This window comes from Cavia porcellus, unplaced genomic scaffold, assembly GCF_034190915.1.
Source record: "Cavia porcellus strain 051 isolate PalLab524CR breed Dunkin Hartley unplaced genomic scaffold, mCavPor4.1 scaffold_8, whole genome shotgun sequence".
NCBI lineage: Eukaryota > Metazoa > Chordata > Mammalia > Rodentia > Caviidae > Cavia > Cavia porcellus.
The window spans coordinates 91,643,802-91,650,476 of record NW_026947491.1 but is presented as its reverse complement, the minus strand read 5'-3'; the positions used below and the strand labels follow the sequence as shown (position 1 = coordinate 91,650,476).

Here is a 6,675-nt window from a genome sequence, read left to right as displayed (position 1 = left end):
GAACCCACCAATCGTGCCGCACCACGCACCCTCTGTACCCAATGGGGACGCGAGGAGGGGACCGCAGTTCGCCAATCGGAGCTGTCCAGGTGCGGTAGCCTATGCCCGAAGCGTGGCTCCTTCCGATTGGTTTCGTTTAGCGGCTCTTGTCCAATCACATGGCTCCGCGGGCCCCTCACATGGGGGACCGCCTCTTTGCCTGGGACGTCTTGGCCCCTAAGGGAAGCCGTCCAATGAACGTAAGCTCGCAGCACGTCCATCCTTTGACAGAGGTCGCTGCGGAACCACTTCCGGATCCTAGAGAGCGTGTATTCCGTGACTAGGGGAAACAGTAGCCATGGCAACGCAGTTTCTACCTTTTCCCCCAACCTCGCCCTGCCTGGGCTATACTTAGGATCGCATTGAGAGCCATTCTAGAGCGGTTTGCAGTTTATGTTTTGTTTGGTGGTGCACCTTGAAAAAATGATGTAACGGTTTAAGACTCCCTCGAGGGCTTCCTTTGCGGCAGGGGGACTACAGTTCCCGGCATGCAACGCAAGGGCGAGTGCCGTATTGAACGCTGGGAGTCCCTGGCGCTGGCCTGCTGCCCTGCGCGTTTGTGGGACTCGGCCCTGCGTGTTTTAAGGTTACGTTTTGTTCCGATTGCAGTGGAGAGCTGTGCTTATTGCTACACAACTTTCACAGGTGGGCCTAGAAGGCCTCCGCGTCTCGGCCAGGGCCACCGGGTGCAGGCCGCCGGCCGATGAGAGCCCGGGCCCCGGCTCGCGAGGCGCATTTCCGAATCTGGCTTCTCGTGCGTCTCCTACGGCGCCCAGACCCTTTGCCTCTGCGTATTCCCGGCCGGAAGGAATCCCCAGACCCTACCGATTTGGTTCGCAGAAGAAAGTGCTGGGGTTCCCCATTCCCGAGGGAGGTCGCAAACAACTTTGATGTCTTTAACCCCCATGAAGCACCCAAAGGGCCGCGGCCCCGAATCAGGCGGAGAGCTTGGCGATCAAGTGCGGTCTGGCATGGAAGTGGAAAGACGCAAAGCTACACCTGGGTGCTACAAAGGAGATCCAGATCGCAGCCTTGAAACTTGTTAGAGATACCCTGCCGGCCAAGGCGCCTAGCACACCTGGTGTCTTTCCTGGGGGTGGGGGTGGGGGAGTCCTTCACACGAAGTTGTGCCTTTAAAAAAAGCTTCCTGCCTCTTGTCTCTTAGATGTAGTTTTCGTGAGCTGCCCACCCACGCACAGGTCTCTAACATACACACCTTCTTTGTTACTTCTTTCTCCAGCGAAATGGAATTTTGCTTTCTGATAATCATCAGTGTTCCTGAAGATAAGCTTTTCAATGACAGTCTGTTACAGTCTTGTACAACTTCCCCTATTTAGGTTTGCCTGATCTTGATGCTGTGGTTGGTGTTTACATATTGTGGTGGTGCCTTATTTAGATCTGCCCGATTTACCTACATTTGTTAGTAGTAAGCAAACTGACACAGCAGGTTTTATGCTTCTGTGCTTGGCATTTAAAAAAAAAAAACAGCCGTATATTAGGGTGTTAACTGCATGCAGCAATCTCAGTGACATCTTTGTTATAACTAGTTTATTTTTTAAGGGAAAGACGAGGTGCTTCACTTTTCTGCTTTTGATGGCTCCACTTCTCTGTCTCTGTAGTTAGAGCTGAGCGAGCTGTCCTGGAAGTGCGAGTGCCTGCTTAGCTGGGTGGTGCTGCACCTGGGGGAACTGAGAGTGAGATTTGTCCTCCAAAATAGACCTCCACCCTGGGGTGGGAGGGCTTCCTGCAGGTGAGGTGAGACTGACTGGCCCAGTACCCTCCCTAAGTGGGCAGTTTATTAGGTTCCTACTCTTCTGACTTTGGCTCTGTGGCTGTTTTTCCCAGTGGTTAGTGGATAGTGGTTCCCTCACCAGGGCATCTGATTCTCTTGTTTCCTCACCTTCTTGTTTGACATGTTCCCAGGGCTGCTGCGGGAATTGTACCTTGTTGTTGTTATACTGTTGCTCTATTTACTTATTTATTCTTGAGACAAAGCCTCACTGTGTAGTTCAGGATGGACTTGAGTTCACTGTGTAGCCCAGGCTGGCCTTGAACTCGAGGTGATCCTCCTGCCTCAGCCTCTGGAGCGGCAGGGTTTATAGGTGTGCACCAGCACTCGGGGTGTAATGCTGCCTCTTGAGTCTATCTAATGCAACCAGATAGCTCCTTCTCTTGCTGTTAAACTTGGAAGGGAAAATCACATAGGCAGAGAGATCAGTTAGGGACCACATGTCTCAGTTCGGATAGGGAGGTGTAGTGGGGTGTCAGGGACGAAACAGGCCCGGGAGACCAAGGCAGGAAAGCTGTTGGCCTCAGGGAAGACTGAGCAATGGATGAATGTGGAGAAGCATTGGTTGGCCAATTGGTTCCTTCCTCATTACTCAGCAAATGTCAAAGACCTGGTGGACTCCAGGAAATACAAAGACACAGTACATGGTAGACACGGTCTCTGTGCTTACAGAATGGGAGCAAATATGAATGGTAGAGTTGCACCGTGGTGTTTATTTAAACCAAGGTAAAGATGTGAAAGTACCTGCGAGGTACCAGGGAAGCTTTTGAGCTATTGGAAATGCTCTTGGTCTTGAGATTGATTGTGGTTACAAATCATCACACATAAAAGGGTGAGTTTGCTTATTATATAACTACACCTCAAATAGGGAAAAATAATAGTAACTGTCCCTCTAGACAACAAGACCCTAAACACATCTCAGTGAGGGTCAGGAACTAGCCAGGGAAGTCCGAGGTAGTCGGCCTTGGCTCACACTCTGGGAGAGTCTAACGGTGAGAAAAGCAATCGGTGTATGTTTTAGAAAAGTCAAAATCCTTAATTTTTAAAATTCTATCTTACTGGTGACATGTTTACATACCCCAGAAATCCAAGAGACTCTAGCTGAAGTATCCATAAGGAATAGGACAATCCAGCACCTCGTTGGGTTTAAGATCAGTCTGTCCATCTGGGCCTCGATCAGGTCAGCCTAGCAAGACCCTGTCTCAGAATAAAATAAATGCATACCCAGGGCTGGAGATGTACCTCAGTGCTCCAAAGGAAAAAAAATCCTTCAATCTTTAAAAATCAATAATCTTGCTCTCACCTTGCAAAACAACACATAGTAATGTAAACTTTTCCAACTTTCAGAGGCAAACCCCAGTAGATATTTAGGAATAAACTCACAGAACACATAGTACAACATGGGAAAAGTAACAGGTATTAAGCACAGTGCAGAAAGCAAGGGACCTGGGGCATGTTTGTGCTCTGTGTATTACCATGTAACAAGTCACCCCAACCCAGCGCCTTAGAACTCTCCCGTCCCCCACTGAGATCAGGAATCCAAGCGGTTCTGCTGGTCGTGCTGGCTTGGAGTTGCTCACTGCTTGTCGGTCAGATATTGGCTAGGGCTGAGGTCCCCTGGAGGCTGGGCTGGGGCGCCAGGTGGTGAGGTCACTCAGTCAGCTTGGTGGGAGACCTCAGTCTTGTGGCCGGGGGACCTCTCCACCCACCGGGCTGCTGGCTCCCTCGGGACTGTGATGGAAGACGCAGAGCACAGTGGGGGGCCCCAGTGACCCACAGCCCAGCTGGAACCACACAGCAGCAGAGCATCACGCCAGGGCGGGAACTGAGGCCCATCCGGGACCTGGCTGCCCACATACCCTGGTTAGAGGGAGACTAGGGGAAGCCTGATGTGGGGTTTTCAGCTCCTCTCCAAAGAGGGGGGCTCAGGATCCTGGAGTGAGGGTTTCTCCGAGTACAGGCAAAGGTTAGTTGTAGGGCAGTCAGAGAAAAGGATAAAAGTCAGCGGACAGGACGGCGCAAGGAGAGAATCCAAAATGAATTCTTTCAAATAAATGGCGTCAGAGTGACATTTCAATTTGGAGGGGGAGAGCTTGTGTGCTAAATGACACTTGCCTTAAGCTGGACTGGGTACCCAGCTTAAGCAAAATAAAGCCAAACTCCTATTTTTTAGCACGCAGAAATAAATTCCAACTTAGGAAAACAGACGACGGAGAGATTTTCTTAACCAAAATTGCACATCCAGGAAATCTCACAGGAAGCTGATATAGGGTGTCAGGTCCCCTCCCCCCTCCTTTTTGGGGAGACCTGGACTCCTGTCTTTCTGGGCAGGGGTGGGAAGGCAGTGGGAGAGCAGAGGACTCATGCTGTGACCCCCCCCTCCAGCTTTATCCCCACGTCCTGGCGGCCTTTGTAGCCATCTGATGCCTTTAAATAGTCTCTCCAGTGTCTTTTTCAGCCTCTGCCTTCCTGGCTGGACAATGGGTCGCCTTCACATCGTCCCTCACAGCGGAATGCGGAAGTAGGTGTCACTCCTCAGTGGGGTTAGCAGCCCCAATCCCAAGTCAGCGAAAATGACAAATAACCATGGTTCTTTTCTCATATTAAGTTTTCCGTCTTTCCTTAAGCAGTTTGTGTGATGTCCAGCATTTTCAGACCTCAGGACTTCTAAAATCTGGGACTAGAAACAATAAGTGTGTCTCTAATATTGGTTGTAATTATAACTTTATATCCTTGTTTTGACTGGTTTTAACTGGAATACTTATAAAATGTTACTTGATTCTGCTGATAAAATCTCAGGGCGTTTTTTTGTTTTGTTTTGTTCTGACTCTCTTAGGTCTTACCTATTGTGGTGCCCAGCACATGAATTTCAAAAACAAACCACCCAACAAACAAGAAACCGCCAAAGCTTGTCCTCTGTGGATCTTGGACCTTAGTGGAGAACAGAGAACCTGCTTCATCACAGAGCGGGAAGCAAGTGTCCCGGTGGAGGAAAAATGGACCTCGGCAGTAATTATCGACGTGGCAGATGTTGATTGAATACTTGTACATTCCCTAGAGATTCTGGCCAGGCGTGGTGTGCACTGCTGAAATCTCAGCTCTCGGCAGGCCGAGGCAGGGGGCTGCCTGGAGTTTGAGGCCAGCCTGGGCTGCAGAGCGAGCTCAAGGCCATCCACATAGGTAGAATTAAGCAGCGCTGACTTGATGAAGAAACGCGTTAGGGGTGTGGAGTTTGTGGTGTAGGACTTGCCTGGCACCCTGGGCTTCCATCCCAGCCTGCAAAAAGGAAAGAAAGGAGGAAACGGGTTTGTTGGGAAGGCGTCTCTCCGTACGCAGTCCATCTTAGCAGCGTTAAAAGAGAAATCAGAACAGAAAAGGGCTAATGAGCTGCTTACTTATACCCTCCCACTGAAACAGACCCGGGGCTGGACCCTGAGGCCGCTCTGCAGCGCCCAGACCCAGCTCTGCCTCCGCAGGTGGTGGGGAGGCAGGAGCTGCCGCAGGCGTTCCTCATCCTTGTGGCCAGGCAGGGACGGAAGGCAGAGTGACTCTGCCCAGCGCAAAAGTCTCGCTTGCAGTTTTGTTTCTGTCTTTCTGATTATGACCAGAGAAAGCCAGTCAGGTGCGAGATGGGCTTAGAGTTTTTGTTGTTGTTTTTGATTTTGAGATGGGGTGTCACTGTGCAGCCCACGCTGGCCTTCAGTTCACTGTGTAGCCCACGCTGGCCTCGAACTTGAGGTGATCCCCGATGCTGGCCTTGAACTCACAGACGGCCTCAAACTCATGGTGATCCTCCTGCCTCAGCCTCCTGAGTGCTGGGATTGCAGGTGTGTGCTGCCACACCTGGCTAAGGGTTTACACTTAATAAAAGTTTCTATTAAACTGTTTTGGGTAAAATTATACATAAAATAATAAAGTCCACACTTTGCTCTGTTGTATCTTCTGTCCACACGAACATAGCTGCTTCCTTCACATAGGTTTTCAGGCTTTTAATTTTTTCTTCTGTTAACCCCTTTTGCAAAAACTGGGAAGACTGTTTTATATGCAGGATTTGAAGATGACCATTTTAAAATTTTAGATTCTAACTATAACATAATATAGCTATAATTATACTGATTTTGATAAGAGAAACAGTTAACCCAGTCTAGGACAGCTGCTGTGTTTTTTTCCCTGTGCATATTCACTTTAGTATTATTTCTTTTCTGTTTTTTGGTACTGGGAGTCAAACTCACGCCCTTGAGCTTGTGGGCAGGTGCTTATGCCGCTGAGCTAAACCCCCAGCGAGTGTTACTTTTCTTGTTGGTGCAGTTTTGCAGCACGGAGCTGAACCAGGGGCTTTGTACTGAGCTCCGCCCCCACCCCAACCCTTCTGTCTTTTATTTTGAGATAGGATCTTGCTCAGTTGCCCACACTGGGCTCCTCCTGCCTCAGCCTCCCAGAGTGCTGGGTTTCAGGTGTGTACCGGGCTAATAATAAGCATCATTCCCTCTAGGCATCGCTGAAGCATTGTGCACTTAACAACTCCTTTAATCTTTCAAATACTCTGTGACACAAACGCGATTATCCCTGTCTTATACCAGAAGAGCCGGAAAGACTGAATTTAACAAATTAATGCGAGTCGCTCTCACGCTGGCTAATTAGTAGTGTCCCTTCCTAGGCTGTCTCTTCTTTGAGGCTCGAGTCCAGGGAATTACTCCTGGTCTGGGACCGTTAACCTCCGCACTGTGCTGATTCCCGCCCTTAGCCGTGTTCATCAGCATGGTCATGATTGTACCCCACTCTGGTTGTTTTCAGACGGGCTGTCACTGTGTAGTTCCCGCTGGCCACCACGCCCGGCTCATTTTCCT

The 6,675-nt window shown here is 49.8% G+C and overlaps 1 long non-coding RNA gene across 1 annotated transcript; it reads left to right on the top strand.

Moving 5' to 3' along the window:
- The first annotated feature begins 29 nt into the window (after positions 1-29).
- LOC134477405 (uncharacterized) lies at positions 30-5,757 on the top strand. Its single transcript, XR_010049467.1, has 2 exons — positions 30-4,349; positions 4,665-5,757. It is a non-coding gene; the product is annotated as an uncharacterized LOC134477405 (long non-coding RNA).
- Positions 5,758-6,675: the final 918 nt, after the last annotated feature.